This window comes from Phyllopteryx taeniolatus, chromosome 5, assembly GCF_024500385.1.
Source record: "Phyllopteryx taeniolatus isolate TA_2022b chromosome 5, UOR_Ptae_1.2, whole genome shotgun sequence".
Classification (NCBI taxonomy): domain Eukaryota; kingdom Metazoa; phylum Chordata; class Actinopteri; order Syngnathiformes; family Syngnathidae; genus Phyllopteryx; species Phyllopteryx taeniolatus.
The window spans coordinates 29034750-29051802 of NC_084506.1; the positions used below are offsets into that span (position 1 = coordinate 29034750).

A 17053-nucleotide genomic window follows, 5' to 3' on the forward strand; every position below is an offset into this window, starting at 1 on the left:
AAACCAGCAATGGTGGACTAATAGCACTGTTATAGCATGGGAGCTTATAAAGCTTCTCTAACAAAAATAGAGTCACATTACTTACATATGCATCAAATTCTAAATCCAGACACACACAGGTAAAATATATTTAAAATAAATAAATCCTACAAAATTATCCTGGGAACATGTTACAATGCTAATGTTTTTAGTGGTGGTTTTGGTTTTTAAACAGATACGACCTCATGTTTGGTTCATACTTTCTGTATTGTGCCTCTTGTATGCGTCACCCCTCTGTATAAACAACACTGATACGGAAGCTCTTCGTTCACACAGTAACATCACAATATGTGTAAAAAATGAATGCACATGCTAGGGTGGTGTTACAATAGACCAGTGTCTATACAAGCAAGCAAAAAATGTGATATGTGCGTGGCAAGACTTTCCACCTGTATGTTGAAATTGTGTTGTGCGCACCTGGGAATTACACCACAGGAATGTGATCATGAGTCATTTATTGGTGTGAATTATCTTTAGTTTGCATCACATTCCAAAATTAATGAAGCATGAAAACAGCCTGACAGTAACCTTTAATTGTCACCCTGAGGAGAAATTTTATCCTAACATATTTTCATGCTGTAACATGTTACATTTACATTGTCAACACAGTATATGGTGATCCTCACATACTGTATGTTCTCACATACAAATTTACTGCCAACACTGTTTGGTTCATCTCACTGATCAGTGAATAAATTTTTTCTGGAATTTTTGCATTTTCCAAAAGTCAAACAGTCAGAGTAGCTCTTAGAAATAATGGAAATAACAAGCCTCGAGATATGTGAAGCGCTGTGAGTTTTAATTTAAAATCTTTGATTACAAAAAAAGCTCTAAATTATGTTTTTGAATAAAGGATTGTAAAACTGTCTTAGTTGGACTACTAAATCTCCGTTCTGAGTCATATACTCTGTTTGTATATAAAATGTTGAATATTGTTAGTTAACCATCTAATTGTTGTGTTCTTGGATACAGAGATAATGTGTTTTTATTATATTATTAACCATTAGCCTTTAAACAGCAAAACTATCAGATTTAGCTTCAACCATTTGCCAAAGCAATTATACACAACTGCCTTATATATTTTGTATAAACAGCAGTGAAAGGTCTATTAACAGACTCACTGAGTTCTCCTCAGAGCAATGTTAGCAACACCAGAATGTTTAATCCATCAGCCTTTGCAGGCATAGAAATGGCAAACCTTGCTTTACTCCAAGTCGAATGAAACACAGTGAAGCGCAATAAAGTCCCACAGAATTATAAATTCACTTTTCATGTGTTGGGCTGCCATCGAGCGGGACGCGTCTGGTCAACCACAAGGCCCATTATTCATGCACGCTCCCTGGGTTTCATCTGTGGGAAGATGAAAAAATATCAGGTTGTGGGATTTGCTCTCTCACTCTTGTGTCATCTTATTCATCAATATTCAGCAGACACAAAATGAAAAATAATTTAGTATACATTGCAGTCCCTCAGCGGCACGATGCTTGACGGGTTAGCACATTTGCCTCACAGTTCTGAGGGCCCGGGTTCAAATCGAGCCTCGCCTGTGTGGAGTTTGAATGTTCTCCCTGTGCCTGTGTTGTTTTTTTCCGGGCACTCCGGTTTCCTCCCATATTCCCAAAACATGCATGGTAGGTTAATTTAAGACTCTAAATTGCCCGTAGGTTTGAATGTGAGTGTGAATGGTTGTTTGTTTCTATGTGCCCTGCGATTGGCTGGCGACCAGTGCAGGGTGTAGCCCGCCTCTCGTCCAAAGATAGCTGGGATAGGCTCCAGCACGCCCGCGACCCTAGTGAGGATAAGTGGTACGGAAAATGAATGAATGCAGTCCTTCATTCACTTGGCTCACGTTGATGTAATCCCTTGAAACAGAAACCTTTTTTTTTTTTTTTCCCATCCACACTTTTCTGCTAATACTGACATCTGGGTGGTTGAATCTTTTGGTTCCCACATCCATTCACAAATACCTTTCAATTTTAAACCGACAAATTAAAATGCTGGTATGACACACGATGTATTGGGAAGGCTGGCCACTGGAATTAAAAATGGAAGAAAACATGGAGTTGGCTTCAGCCAGAGGTGGGGTAAATTACATAAGTGCAAGTCACAAGCTAGTCTCAAATCATAACCTTCAAGGCTCAAGCAAGTCCCAAGTCAGAGGGGGAAAAAAAAATCAAGCAAGTCAAATCGAGTTGCCAGTAAATTTCAAGCAAGTTGCAAGTCAAGTCATACAATCTTGCTCCAGTCGCAACATATATTGGAATGGTAATAAAATGCTTTTTCACAAATCATAACAATAAAAAAAGTATTCACACCTTATAAAAGTTAAATGAACAACAACTAAGACTATGATTTATTGAATTGAATGCACTGAATTGTTTTAAAGTTTAACTCAATTTAACTCAACTTTGACAGCCTTGTAATGCCTACGAATGGTGGGGCTAAAGCACAGCCCCGTGACATCACAGGGCTGGGGCGTATACTTTCTCGCGCGAGTTCCCTCTCCACTATATAAGTAAAAAGTGGCGTCATGTCTTTTGGCTGCACTCACTTGTGAGTTCGCTGTGTTTAGCGTCCATAACAAGGCCCATTTACCACTCCGGCTTGCACTTAGCAAGCTAACGATAGCTACGCCCCGAAAATGCGTCTTCGCTGGATGCGTCGATTTACAGAACAGCTCGGTGATGGTTTTTTAAGCTCCCAAAAAATGAGGAAATAAAAACGCGATGGATTGACTTTTTAAAGACACTAGACGCTACTTCCTGCTCTGCTCTCGCCCCATTAGTAAATGAGACAGAGAGAAGAGAGAGAGACTTTTGCGTGCCTATATGCACCGAAAAGAAGGGTTACGACAATTATCATAAAGCGTCCCACTCCTAGTTACGCTACTTAGCTGTACTAAAATGTTCACACTCACAGCATTTTGTTTTTTAAATCGTCCCAAACCAGTATGAAACTGAATGTTTGACCAGCTAGCTAAGCTGTTAAATTAGCTTACCTGTCTTTGTGACTTTTGTAGTGACGGAAGAAGTTCGACGTCGTTGTTGTTGTTTCTTTAATGCGCGAGTTGCGAGCCATGCTGGTTGCCATCCTCTTTTTGCAGACTTCGACATAATACTTGAATCCAAATTGTATTATCTTTGGAGCTCCTTCCATCGTTAGTCATGTAGGTGGCTACATCACACTGGCAAGTGCCCAACAACGCAGACTGTGTTGACGGGTTGGCGCGAATGACGCCCCTAAAATGTTTCTTTCTTTCAAAAAAAAAAGGCAAACGGTCTTAATTCAAATCCAGATTTCTAAACGAGATGACTTTTCAAGTCATGTAGTTCAAGTCAAAGTCAAGTCTTTCGGCTACCGAGTCTAAAGTCAAGTCTTCCTTAAGTATTTGGCAAGCAAGTCGCAAGTCATAAAACTGGCAACAAGAGTCCCCGAACTCTTCTGCACAGACTTTCTATGAGATTTTGAAGTGTGTCTTTTGGAATGTATGTCCATATTTTACATTTATTTATTAATTTAATTTATTTAGACTGATGTTATCAGTCTTTTGGTATTGCATATGAAAAAAGAGCTACTCTTTGTATATTTGTTACTAATGTATACTATTTGTAGTACAATATAATTGCTTTTTGTATTCTAGAAGCTGAGAAGAAGAACCAAATAGAATAGAATATCTTAAAAAGTATGTGGGATCTTGGAATTAGTCACACGTAGCTGTTTTATAACCCATCATTTGCTTAGTTTCTTGTTGGGATTTGCACCTCACAGCCACTTATTAAAATTAAGAGCTTGAGGAAATGCCTTATTTCTTTCTTCCTCTTCTCAACCTTTTTCTGCCAGGTCTCTGTGGCCTACGAAGACTAAATTGCCTTGTGACTAAGTGCCAGATCTTAAAATCAATAGTAAAATCAACAAGACTGAAATGGGAATAATATGGCTGTTAATATGGCCCCTACTGCTCATTAAAAGTGTGGACGTGATTAACCTTATTACAAGTAAGTCATTTCATGGATTACATCACATTATTACAACTCACCATTTAAGATTCACACCTGAAAACCTTTTATGACTTGGCACGACTATGATGGACATCCTCTCTTGTTCGAGAGGTTGTTTTGGGTTGGAATTATACATAAATAATTGCCCGTGGGCAGAAGTACGAGTCAAACATGCACTCTGCTCATATGTATATAGAGCTGACTAAAACAATGAAAGGAAGCCATGGAAATGAACAATTTAATGGCTGAGCTATTAGCGTCGCTTTGGCTGGCAATGGTAAAGATGGATCGCTTATCTGACTTTAATAGCTGGCACAGCAGCATTAGTGCTGAGCTGAAGCGAGGAGAAGAACAATACGGCACATTAGACGGCCCAGCCAGCACATGCCAGAAACTGCTCCAGAATCCTAATTAGCATTCATTAACAGTAAGGGAAAGAGCGATTATGCTCTTTAAGTAGTGCATTAGCTCATGTTGCTGTTTCCACTTGTCAGCAGATTTAAATAGGGAGATTGTGCTGCCACATCAGGGAGACTACTTTGTGCTGACTGCGAGGTTATTGCTGCTTTTTGCGACGACCTTAAAAAACACCGCCGCGCTTTGTTTACACGGCTTGTTACTGCTAACAAGGCCTCGGGCTGAGTCAAACAGGACTGTCTGCTACTGTTGCTGCTGCTACAGACTCTCATAAAAATGTGTGACTTCTCCTTTGTGTTATCACTTTTATAACAACAGCGTTTTGTCCCAGGGTACGCATAGATACGACCTGGACTAAGTAGGGATTATAAAGTAGATACTGTATACGGATGGATAGATTGAGTGCATATTAAAAGTACCCCTCTTCAAATGCCAGGTTTTTGTCATGTAAAAAAAAATAGACCAAAATACATTGTTTTAAAATGTTTTCCAGCATTGACATGACCTATGATTTATACAACTCAATTGAAAAAAAGATTTGGCCAAAAAAGTGGACTGTAACACATTTTTTCACACGTGTTTGGGTGATTTTGTTATGGTCCAATGAAACCAAGGTTGCACTTTTTGGGCATAAAACACAAGACTGGTAGGTGCTCTACCTAATTGGTTATAGTTTAAAAAAATTGACAAGGAGTTGTAAAAAGTGTTAATTTAACTGTGTTTATTTTTGCATGTTATTTTTATGTTAGTGTGGTGCAGTAAAATTCTACATCGCTGCAAATTGCAGCTACAATAAAAAGTATACTATATTGTTAAATGGATACTCTAAAACTACTATAACAATGTCAATTAAAATTGAGCATTACTATATTTGTAAAGGCAGAATTTTCTTATACAGTTGTTATCATCAGAATGTACATGTGTGCCTAATAAAGAGAGTGAATTGCATGTATTTATGCAGTCTTCACAGTGAGAAAACAAATAGTTGACATCATAATTATCATCACCCACCATGAGAAGAAAAACATCAAGTTTTCAGCTGTTCAGCCCTGACTTAGCTCAAAGAGTGCCGACGGCCGCGAAAATGACCGCAGGAACTCCCAAGTCTAACAATAACTTCCTCATGAAGAATAAAAAAAAAGATAAAACAGGTGATAAAAGAGATGTCGGTGGGCTCAAAGGAAGTAAGCGAGACAAACATACGCAGGAATTGGCTTGCTTCCTTTTTTATTATCTTTATTGTTGTTACTGGAGCAGGCGGTCAAGGTTCACTAACGGAGCACCCTCAACCACATATCCTCCCTCTCTCTCTCTTTCTATCATACACATGCACGCACGCACACACACACACACACTCTCTCTCTCTCTTTCGTCACACCAACCCTGTGTGCTCTGCCAATATTGACTCTGCTGACTTACACTGCCTCTATTGAGTCAAACACAGAAGTGTTTGGCTAGAATTAGAACATCATTGAGATAACAGCCATGGAGCTGCCCAAGCTGGGGTTAGGTGCTAATGGAAAGCAGAGCAGGGGAGCTGCAGCCATTCAGTCACCACATCTACATGCACTAACAAAACTCAACAAACTGAAATATTTGTTTTTAAAAGGGAAAATGTGAAACCAACCACCATTTTAAACTGTGATATGATGACGAGGCCAATCCACTTATCCATGTATCAACCAGTTATATCTTCAACTTGCCTCTGGTTAACCTAATGGAAAAAAAAAAACTCTACTAGAAGAACAGTAGAGTCTGTTTGATAAAACTTTATTTTCAGTATATTATTTTATATTTTATTCATGTAATGCAGTGGTGCCGTGACTTAAATTTGTTCCATGACCACGCCCATAACTCAAAACACTTTACCTTCCCCATTGAAACAAACAAATGTTTTTCAATTTCAATTTATTTTTCACAGAGGATGAAGAATATAAGCCTGTGAATATTGTTATATTGTCTGTCTACATCGATGGCTTCAGCATTTGAGTTCAAATATCCATCGCTTAAAGTGTTATAACACAAGTGACATCAATGCTATTCGTTAGCCTTCTTTGGCAGCGTGTGTTAGCATTATGCTAGCAGACCTTTCTAAGGTTATGTGGTTGTTTTAAATACATAATGTGTTTATTTTTAGTTTGAAGTAAACTTCAACTGCAGTGGCAATAAACAACTTGAAGTGTCTTTTTGGAAGTGATTGTTCACCATCTACCAAACTGCTGCTTGTTGTGAAGGGAGCTGAGTTGAGATGAGTTTGCTGCCATCATCTAGTGCTTGGATATGACATTTTTGCTCAAAAGTCAGAATCAGAATCAGAATCATCTTTATTTGCCAAGTATGTCCAAAACACACAAGGAATTTGTCTCCGGTAGTCCAAGCAAAGCAAAAAAAAAAAATAATAATAATAATTTAAATTGACCGGGACGGCTCATATCTCGAAAAACTCATAAGTCGGTTCACTCGTATGACAAGGTAAAAATAATAATAAAATAAAAATAATTTCGTGAGTACCTTTATTGTAAAAGTGGGCAAACTTATTGTGTTGAAACCCTCCTTGCCTTTGAAGGTGCGAGATATGCAAAGCTGTAAAGTTAGCCCTTGTACCATTTATCATGTAGCGACCACGTCCAACCTCTCGCCAACAACTTGTTCCTTGTAGAAAAATCCACTGCGAAACAAGTAAAAAGGAGCCGTTTCACCACCTAGTGTTAGGGGTCTTCCATTGTTTGGCCAAAGATCAAATTACACCCAGTGCAATGTAAACTGGGACTTCACAGAACAGTGTAACAAAGTGGAGCTAACTAGGTTAGCACAAGGGCTGTCACTATTGAATATTTTTAGAATCGATTATCCTATAGATATTTCGTCGACTAACCGAGTTTACATCCCCCGCAAAAAAAATAAAATAAAATAAAATAAAAATGTTGGTACTAATAATGTTACAACAAGCAATGCGAGAGTAAGAGTACATTGTGACCACCTGATGTTAAGATTGCTCAATGGTAACACAACCGTGATGGGACACAGAAAACACTAGTTCAAATCCCGGTCACGGACATTAACAACCAGCAGAGTAAAGGCAAGGCGCTATATCCCCCCCCCATTCCAACTGAATATGTGCGTCTGACTGCCTTACGGAATTAACGTTCATGCTTGCAGTTCCAGCTTTCCACCAATAGAGGATGTACACAGTGGAAGGAATTTAAATGTAGGTATATGCGGATATGGCTGAATGCAAGGTGGCTTGTATGGCTCCGGCGGAGCTTCGAGGCGCAGATATCCGTGTCGACTTATTTTTGATGTCGACTTATCCGAGTAAGTAGATCCCCCCCATCCCAGCCCTAGTTAGCACCTTGATTAATATTTGCACTTAAAAGTGGGCTACTGATTGATTGACTGTAAACGGAAATAGGTTCACCAAGACTGTAAAATTGGCTTGGGTATTTTGTCGTTTGTGTGTCCGCAGTGAAAACAAAGTACAATAAAAGTGGCTAACAATGGTCTTGTGTGCAGGAGCATCATTAATCTCAGTGCTTATGAAATTATCTTACTCACAACAGCTATGATATTAACCGTGCTAGCCAAACATAAAACACACAAAGAGAATGCTCATTTTTGCATATTTATTCCTTTTAGGGAGAAAAAAAGACATGGACATTACTATATTGCTTTCAAATGTACTAAAGCACTAAAGCTTCTTTTCCTTTCTGGCTAGCTACTGTTAATTGCGCCTGCAGTTACAGTAGTTTGCACTCAACACTCGTCAGATTTTATAGGCTGTGCATGCAAGCTTAGCTCCTCTGGTGGGCCATTTTTAAAGGCCCAAGCTTGCTCATTTGAAAACATAATCGTCTAATACAACTTCACCTTCCAAACTACCAGCTAGTTCAAGGGAAATATTTTGGCATGTGCTGCTGATGTGAAATGAAAGTGCCCAAAACAGAATTAAATGCAGTCAAGGAAGAGTTGAATGCAAGCTTGTTAGCCTTAAGCTTAAAATAGAAGTATTCTGAAAGGACACAAGACGACCCCCTCCAAAGCTTTAGTAATGCATATCATTGCAAAGCCATGAATTGTACACGGGGGGCTAGATTTAACGTATCAATGCCACAACGTAGCGTCCATGTAAGTGCGTTGAACTGATGCAGCTTGTTGAGTTGAGCCCTCCGAGGCAGGAAAAGACCACATTTTAAACAGCATGAAGGAGGTGAAGAGCACAGTGAAACGCTGGTGGCAGTGCAGCAGTCTTTCCAGCTTACGTGGTTTAGTTTTATCCCTATAGGCACTCGGAATGTTTTGAATGGCCTTGGGTTATGTATTCACTGGGTCATGTAAGTTAAACGAGCCAAGCATAGTGTAAGTGGGAAAGGGGAAGAGAGAGGGAGAGACAAGGATGCAAATGCAGTCAGTAGTGGTGTTGAGTCCGCATTTTACTTTCAAATACTCTAAGCTTCAACTGACTTGATTTAGTCATCAATATTATCATCAATAACAGCCAAAAGATCTGCATTTCTTTTTAAACACTGAAACTTTTTATGCAAAAAGAAAAGAAATGATGTCGTGGTATCGCCTATTGCACGTACTAAAGCGTCCAATCAGATTACTCTGTTATCTCTATGCCACTTACAGACGCTAAGGGACATATTTGCATGGGGTCTGGTGATTGTTATTTGTCGCTTCTTTTTTTTATGTTTATCTGAAAAATAACAAATATAACACATGTATTTTTTGTTTACAGGGCTCCAGACTGCTAAATGGTTGTTTTTGCCCCTAAAATATGAGACACTTGGAGTGAATTTTTAATCTAGTCACCGATGTGCGACCAGTTATTTTTCAGATTCTTTAAAATTGTTCTTAAATAATAATAATGAACTTAGTGTGCCAGAGGAGACAAATCCTGATAATGACACATTTTGTGAGGAAAGTGTCGTGCTGAAAAAAGGCAGGAAACTTTCTACGAGTGGCTGCGTGTGTTCATCTGGCCAAGGTATTTCAAGGAGACGGATTCAATGAACTGAAAATTCTGCTGTCAATACCCAGATGCGGAGAACATGAAATTTGCTGATAATGAAAGGAGGAAATGTGGGTCTTTACTTTGCTAGTTGATTCGTAGTCTGCACCCTTCCATTTTCTAATTGCGCCCCCAAAATGATAAGTTAGGGGCCACTGTGCTCGGACTAAAACGAGTTTGTTTTGGGCTCTGAGTTATGATAAAAATGTGCACAAGCCACTACTAGAGGTGACTCAATGCTGATTAATGCTATCAGTTCCTCTACCATCTTGCTGCAGTTTTCAGAATTTGATTGTTTATATTTCATGTCGACCGCAGACATTGCAGGGCATCGCGCTTGATGGCGAACAGAAAATGACGTAGCGGAAATTTTATCTAGCAATGTTGTTGTAATGGAGAATTACAGCCTTGGGGGCGACAGAAGCTACGCACTGCAGCTTTAAGTCATTACTAGTTATTAGTTTGTTAAGAGGGGTTTTGAAATTTTACGTTATAGCAAAGTAGCTGTGTCTTTGTGTTCATATAGGGTCAGGTCCTCTTATCACATTGACTTTAATGGAGGGCGGTATACTTAACAAGCTGGGTTAAATTAGTAGAATAGTCTACTTAGCCAAGGTTTACGATGTACTTAACAAGCCAAGTTAAATCGATGGTTGGCATTATGTTACGTTTTTTTTCAAGTAAACTCTCCTTATCTGGGTTTTTCTAAATCAAATGTTTTCTCATGCAAGAGACTGATTCAATATATCCATACTCCACTTGTCACCAAGGAAGTGTCAGATGACAGTTCTTTTGTGTTCTCTCAGTGAAAAATCTTTGCATTTCACTACTTCCACAATGTTCCAGCCAATTTAATGTCAGATATTTGAGATCCCACACAATCAGGCATAAGTTAGAAGAAAAAAAAAAAAAAAAGGGGGGGGGGGGGGGGGGGGGGGACAAGACCTGGCAGGGTGGACATGTTTGTCTGCTCATATTGAGGAAGAAAGAGGGGAGGGGCATTGTCTGTTCTCCATTTGAATACACTCAGTTCCTGTTCAAACACAGAGGATGCTATCCAAACAAGCTTATTCAAGGGGGTTCTGCGTGGACTGTGTTAGCTCAGCAAATCCAGCTCCACAAACATGCTTCAAAGGATCCAGCCATCTCCGTGTAGCGCTTGATGTGCGTATTAATCACACAGCGGCCTGTGAGAAACACGGCTGCCCCGGTTCTGGCTCAGATCGACAAGATAATAGCCAAAACATGTCACCTGTGATTCAGCTGCATGACCATTTTCTGGTTGGATGGTGCATGTGATTAGTAGTAAAAGACAAGGGAACAGGAAAATGGATCAGTTGCTTTAAGACAGGCTGCTGAGCATTATGTCTACCACAACGCAAGAAGCACAACAGAATCTAACTTCCAGCATGCCGTAAACATGACACAGGAACATAGCAGTTCAGTAAACATCAGCTAAGTAACTATGCATGTGTTTTGTGCTTTTTCTTTCATTGGCTGTTTTGCAACACTTATTTCATTAGAAGATCCATCCATCCATTTTCTGAGCCGCTTTTCCTCACTAGGGTCGCGGGCGTGCTGGAGCCTATCCCAGCTGTCATCGGGCAGGAGGCGGGGTACACCCTGAACTGGTGGCCAGCCAATCGCAGGGCACATACAAACAAACAACCATTCGCACTCACATTCACACCTACGGGCAATTTAGAGTCTCCAATTCATGTATGTTTTTGGGATGTGGGAGGAAACCGGAGTGCCCGGAGAAAACCCACGCAGGCACGGGGAGAACATGCAAACGCCACACAGGCGGGTCCGGGGATTGAACCCTCGTCCTCAGAACTGTGAGGCTGACGCTCCAACCAGTCGTCCACCGTGCCGCTTATTAGAAGATCCAACAACAAAAAAAAGGAGTCTGTAAATTACATGAATTCAAAAAAAAGTAAGGCTCCAACTTAACCATACGCATCTTCACTTATGAAAGTGAACTTTTTAAAAATTGTTTTTACATTTTACTATTAACAGCGGTTAACTTCTTTTTGAACGAGTGTGTGACGATTAAGTATGAAAAAAAATACGGGTGTAAAGACCACTGTTTGCTACGTACCTTCGTTTTAAGGTTATAGATAGATTTATATTTGATAAAGTAAGGAACAAAATGCAAAACATAAACCTGCTTGTCTTTAGCGCTGACAGGAACACATTTAATGACATTTATAATGAAACTTGAAAAAAAAATCTAACTTCTTGCAGTATGTTCTTGTAATTGTCTTAAAGGACAATGGTTTGTCTTTATAGGAAATGAACAATGCAGAGAGTAACAACAACAATAATGGTTAGAGTTCATTTGTATGCTATAAAAACACTAGTGGTGTCTTTTGGCTCAGTCAACATCATTCTTCATTAAAGTCAAGATGAAGTTCACATATTTTTACAAATTGGTGACGATTAAGAAGAAGAAAAATTCGATAATTCGACTCACATTATGCCTTTGTTGTTAAAGTACAATGTTGGTGCGTTATTGATACTAGGGTGTCACAATTGAATATTTTTAGAATCAATTCTTCTATTGATTATTCCATTCATTCATCGAGTAATCAAATAAAAATGTATTTTACATTAGTGTATTGCCTATTTTACCCCCAATTATTGTTTATTAAGCAATTATTGTTTGTTTAATCATTAAACAATACCAAATAAATGACAGTTAAGCAATATCACACGAAAGGGAGTTATTTTGTACTCACCAAACACAAAAACAAACTAACAGACACAGAGCTACTTCTAGGGTACTGATTAATGCAAAGGACTACAAGTTTAATATATACTGTACATGTGAGGTAAAGGCTGACACGGGAGTGGGTGTTGACTCCCGCCAGAGGTGGGTAGAGTAGCTAAATATTGTACTCAAGTAAGAGTACTGTTACTTTAGAATAATATGACTCAAGTAAAAGTAAAAAGTCCAAATATTTACTTGAGAAAAAGTAAGAAAGTACTGAGTGGAAAAACTACTCAGAGTAATTTGTGAGTAACTTCTGATTAAAAATAAATAAATAAATCAGAGCATGAACGTCAAATCAAATAAAAATAAAATAAAAAATAATATATGGGTGTCCACACACACCTGCCACCATTTAAAATTTTAGCTGCCCACAAACCAACAACACTTGCATTGGGCCCTACAGAAACAATATTGGCTTTATTCAAGACTTATTGATAGTGTGTGAGAGAGTGAGAGAGAGAGAGAGAGAGAGAGAGAGAGAGAGAGAGAGAAAACTGAAACTTACCGCAAGATGTTTTCTCAAATTAGAAGTGGGCTGATATATCCACGTTTGGGCAGTGATAATTTAAGACGACATTGCATGACAAAGCTGTTGTTATTTGGAGTCTGTAAACACTTGTGCGACTTTTTTTTTCACCCCAAAATGAGACACTTTGATAATACCACGAAGGGTTTGTGTGCGGTCCTGTGACTGTCTTGTGTGATCTAAATTGTGAATTGGAGTCAAATGACACTCATGATCACGTTGGATTGGGGCAACACCACTGGGTTTATAAGGTCAGGCCTTTCTCATGAGGAAAACAAGTGTACAGTGTTCAAGGTCCTTCCAAGTGCCACAATCCAGTAGCAAGAAAAGGCAAAGCGAACCCAAACAAAAGCAACACTTCAAGAATCACACAGTCGACTTGTAAGCTCTAGAAAGACGAACAAAGGCTGTTCCTCTCCCAGCCACCCACGGCCCCGCTCCTGTCTCACACTGAGATCATTAGTCACAATGATTTCTCGGCCAGCTGTCCCGGTGTTTGCTTAAATTGGCCTCACAGGCAGGTTGAGCCTCTTTTCAATTTGTACTTCCCGTTATCAGGCATGTTATGTAAGCCGGATGCAGATATATGCGCTCCTCAGGTGATGTTCAAATGGAAATGTTCAATGGGCATTAATCAAGTGGATAAACACGCTGTGAAAATAACATGCTTGGTGAATTACATAAAGCCCTGCAGTAGGCATTCAGTGTTTTTGCTCTGGTCCCGTTCACCAGAATTCTAATCTTTGCCATGCACATGGATGCTGTAATCTCAGCCTTTCTACGCATACCTGCTCTTGTGCGATAAAAGGTGATGCCTTATTAGACTGAACGAACTTAACAACTTGACCATGTCGAATGAATTAAGTAACAACTCCTTAATGCACCACCTATAATTGCCAACCAATTACAAGTGAAATGTGCAAAGCAGTGGATAAGAGCAGCAGTGTGAAAGACTATTTAAAAAAAAAAAAAAAAAAAAAAGATGAATCACTAATGTGTGTATTTAAAGCCCAAGTACCGGGCTGACTTACACAGCGCACAGATAATATGGTTTTAGTGGGAGTGCTTTACACGTTTTGATATTGTTAGTACAGTGGATATAAAAAGTCTACACACCACTGTTAAAATGCCAGGTTCTTGTGATATGTGTGTATATATATATATATATATATATATATATATATATATATAAAAGTGAGACCAAGAACTCCGTACTTACCATGGCGCACGGTGGCAGCAGCATCATGCTTTTTGGCTGCTTTCCTTCATGTGGAATTGGGCTTTAGTCAAGGTGGAGGGAATTATGAACAATTCCAAATACTAGCTCAAAAGCTTCAGGTTTCTGCTAGGAAGCAAAACACATAAGGAAAAGCCTACTAAGAACTGCTGAACATTATTTGACGTTAATCAGAGGCTCTTGGCAGATGTGTAATGATTCCTAATTCACGAGTTTTAATATGAGTGGTTAATTCTGCACATAACCACATCCCAGTAATAAGAATGTGTGTATAGTTGTGCAACCACATTATCTAAATTTCAAGATTTCTTCATTTTTTTGGTAGAGTTTTACAGGTTAAGGGTCACATTAACCGTGGAAAATGTTTTGAAACGATTTATTTTGGTCTCATTTTTTTAAATCCCACAAGAACCTGGCATTTAAACTGGTGTGTGTATACTTTTTATATCTACTGGATATGCATTTAAATTATTCACACTCATTCAGTCTTTTTTTTTTTTTTTTTGCATTCGAGGGAAGGAAGCTCATGTGACGTGTGAAAGTGAAATTCAGATATTATTTAGTCATCGTGCATTGGGCTGCTTTGTACAAGCGTCAGCGCAATCTCCCCCCTCATTTCGTCAGCAAACTCCTTTCAGCGCTGCTTAATTCATCTGCCAAATGCACGCAAAGCCACAGCTTTAACTGGATGACATCAAGCACTGATTCTTTCTTTCCCCCTCCTTCTGAGGGACCCATTGTGGTTACAATGAAAGTGAGTCAACGGAAATCCGTCATGGCATACTGTCACCACAGGAAGGACACCACTAGCTAAAAGTGCAGCCAGTATACACTCAGCTGAGAACTGCGAGCACTTAGTCGACTGTTTAGAACAAAAAAGGCAAGAGGAAAAACAATTCAGCTAAATTTGGTGCTTGGTGATAGTGACTTCCAATATTTTGAGAAGGAAACTACTCATTGTTTTATTTAGAGGTCCACTCACCAAGAAAAGAAATAAAGATAGAAGCATACATTCCAGATCAGAAATAGTTTTTTTCTTTTTAAATCCACTGCTGGCCATACAATTAAGACAGTGGTAAAAGCTAAAGAGGCAAATCCTCATGCTAAAAAAGTACGGAGACGTTACTGTAAGAACAACACCGGTGTCATTCTCTAGTTTTCCATTTTTGTTTTGCTTGTAAAGTACACACAAACATTTTTCAAAGTTTTGTATTTTCAGGGTCCGGTGTGCAATTGTCACATACAGAAAATGTGCATCTCAATAAATCAGAATGTGGTGAAAGTTTCATTTATTTCAGCAGTTAAATTCAAATTGTGAAACTCACATACAGTGGCGTCTTGAAATACGAGTTTAATTTGTTTCGTGACCACGCTCGTAAATCAGAACATGTATCGTTAATCGTCCTTCCCCATTGAAAAAAATGGAAATGTCATTAATCTTTTCAACACTCACCCGCCCCATAAAATTTGTAAAAATGTGTTTTTAATAAGGAAAACATCACTCTAGAAGCATGTACTTTATAAAACATAATAGAGTAATTGCATAATTATTAAGTATAACACAGTCATACAGACACAAAGAATAATAGTTTCAAAGATACTGTGACTTAATTAGCTGCTGTAATATTAGTTTTTCTTAGATGAAAAAATGTGAGTATTGTGATATTGCCTGTCTACATGTGTTGCTCCGTCATTTATGTTCAAATATCAGTTGTATACAGGGTTAAAACACTGCGACTATTGATGACAAATGCTAGCCAATCAATTGCGTTTTCCATCATGTGTTAGCATTAAGCTAGCGGGAGCATTCTTAAGGCAAAGTCGTTTGGTTGTTTTTAAGTATGTGTAATTCTCTTTGTTTAGTTTGACAGTAAATTTCAACTGGGTGTGGCATTAAACAGCAACAACGAACCCTAACCCTTTTTGGAAAAAAATAATTGTTCACTCTCTCCCAAACTGCTGCTTATTGTGAAGTGAGTTTAGTTAAGTTCATTGTCACTATACAGCGCTCGTTTGTCAAGTTTGCACTCGCAAGTCCAAGCGAAAAAGTCCAAAATCAGTCGAATGACGGCTTATATCTGGAAAAATGTGGAAGTCAGGTTAATTGTTTCTCAAAGCAGCACTTTATTTTATAGAGTCACTACTCACTTACAGTGAAATATTTCAGGATTCAAGTTTTTTTTTCGTAATTTTGATGGTTATAGTTTTCAGCTAAAGAAAACCCCCAAATTCACCATTTCAAGAATTTTGAATATTACATGGAAAAAACTAGCAAATTTGAAAAATAGAAATTAGGTAGGAATTGGCCTTCCTAAAAATATTTTATGCGTTTTTATGGCTCTTTTTTTAATTTATTGGGATGCACCTATGTATGAAGAGCCAAAGCAATGCATTTTTGATTGCGGACTTCAGCTGTTTTCATTTCAAAATGGTGTCATGTAAACAACCGCCATAATAGCTTGCCATGTTCATGCCTTGAAAATTTAGTATTCTACCAAGTGCCCACAAACTGTGAGCACTGTTGTTAGCCTGAGACAATGGTTAAGACTGCATTACTTCCATAGACCACGAAAATAAGGCAATCCAGTATTGCCATGGCAACGACAGAGGCTCAGTTTTCTCAAATAAAAGCCAGTGTACAATCAGAATTACTATATAATACCTGTATAATCATCTATAAACAAACTGTTGCTTACACAGTGCTTAACGAGGATATATGACACATTTAAAACAGTTCCCAGGTGTGTTAATAACATGTCTAGTACACTTAGACACCCTATTTCTTGTCTTTCTTGAGTCAACCCATTTCAAGTGGGTGCGGAACCGAGAGTGGAAAAAAGCAATTCCCTATAGATAAAAGTATTTTTACTTGTGGAAGGAGGCAGCACTTCACCGAGTACTAAGTATGTGTTACTTATCAGAAGATCAGAATCAGAATCATCTTTATTTTGCCAAGTATGTCCAAAAAAACACGAGGAATTTGTCTCCGGTAGTTAGAGCCGCTCTAGTATGACAACAGACAGTCCATTGACAGAGAACACTTTTGAGA

The 17053-nt window shown here is 38.7% G+C and overlaps 1 protein-coding gene across 1 annotated transcript in view; it reads right to left on the reverse strand.

The window, feature by feature from the left end:
• Positions 1-400: 400 nt before the first annotated feature.
• Positions 401-17053, reverse strand: part of kif23 (kinesin family member 23) — a 34245-nt gene continuing 17592 nt past the window's right edge. Inside the window, exon 24 of the mRNA XM_061774560.1 lies at positions 401-1389. The gene's annotated coding sequence lies outside the window, so the exon portion shown is untranslated. The remainder of the gene's footprint in view (positions 1390-17053) is intronic.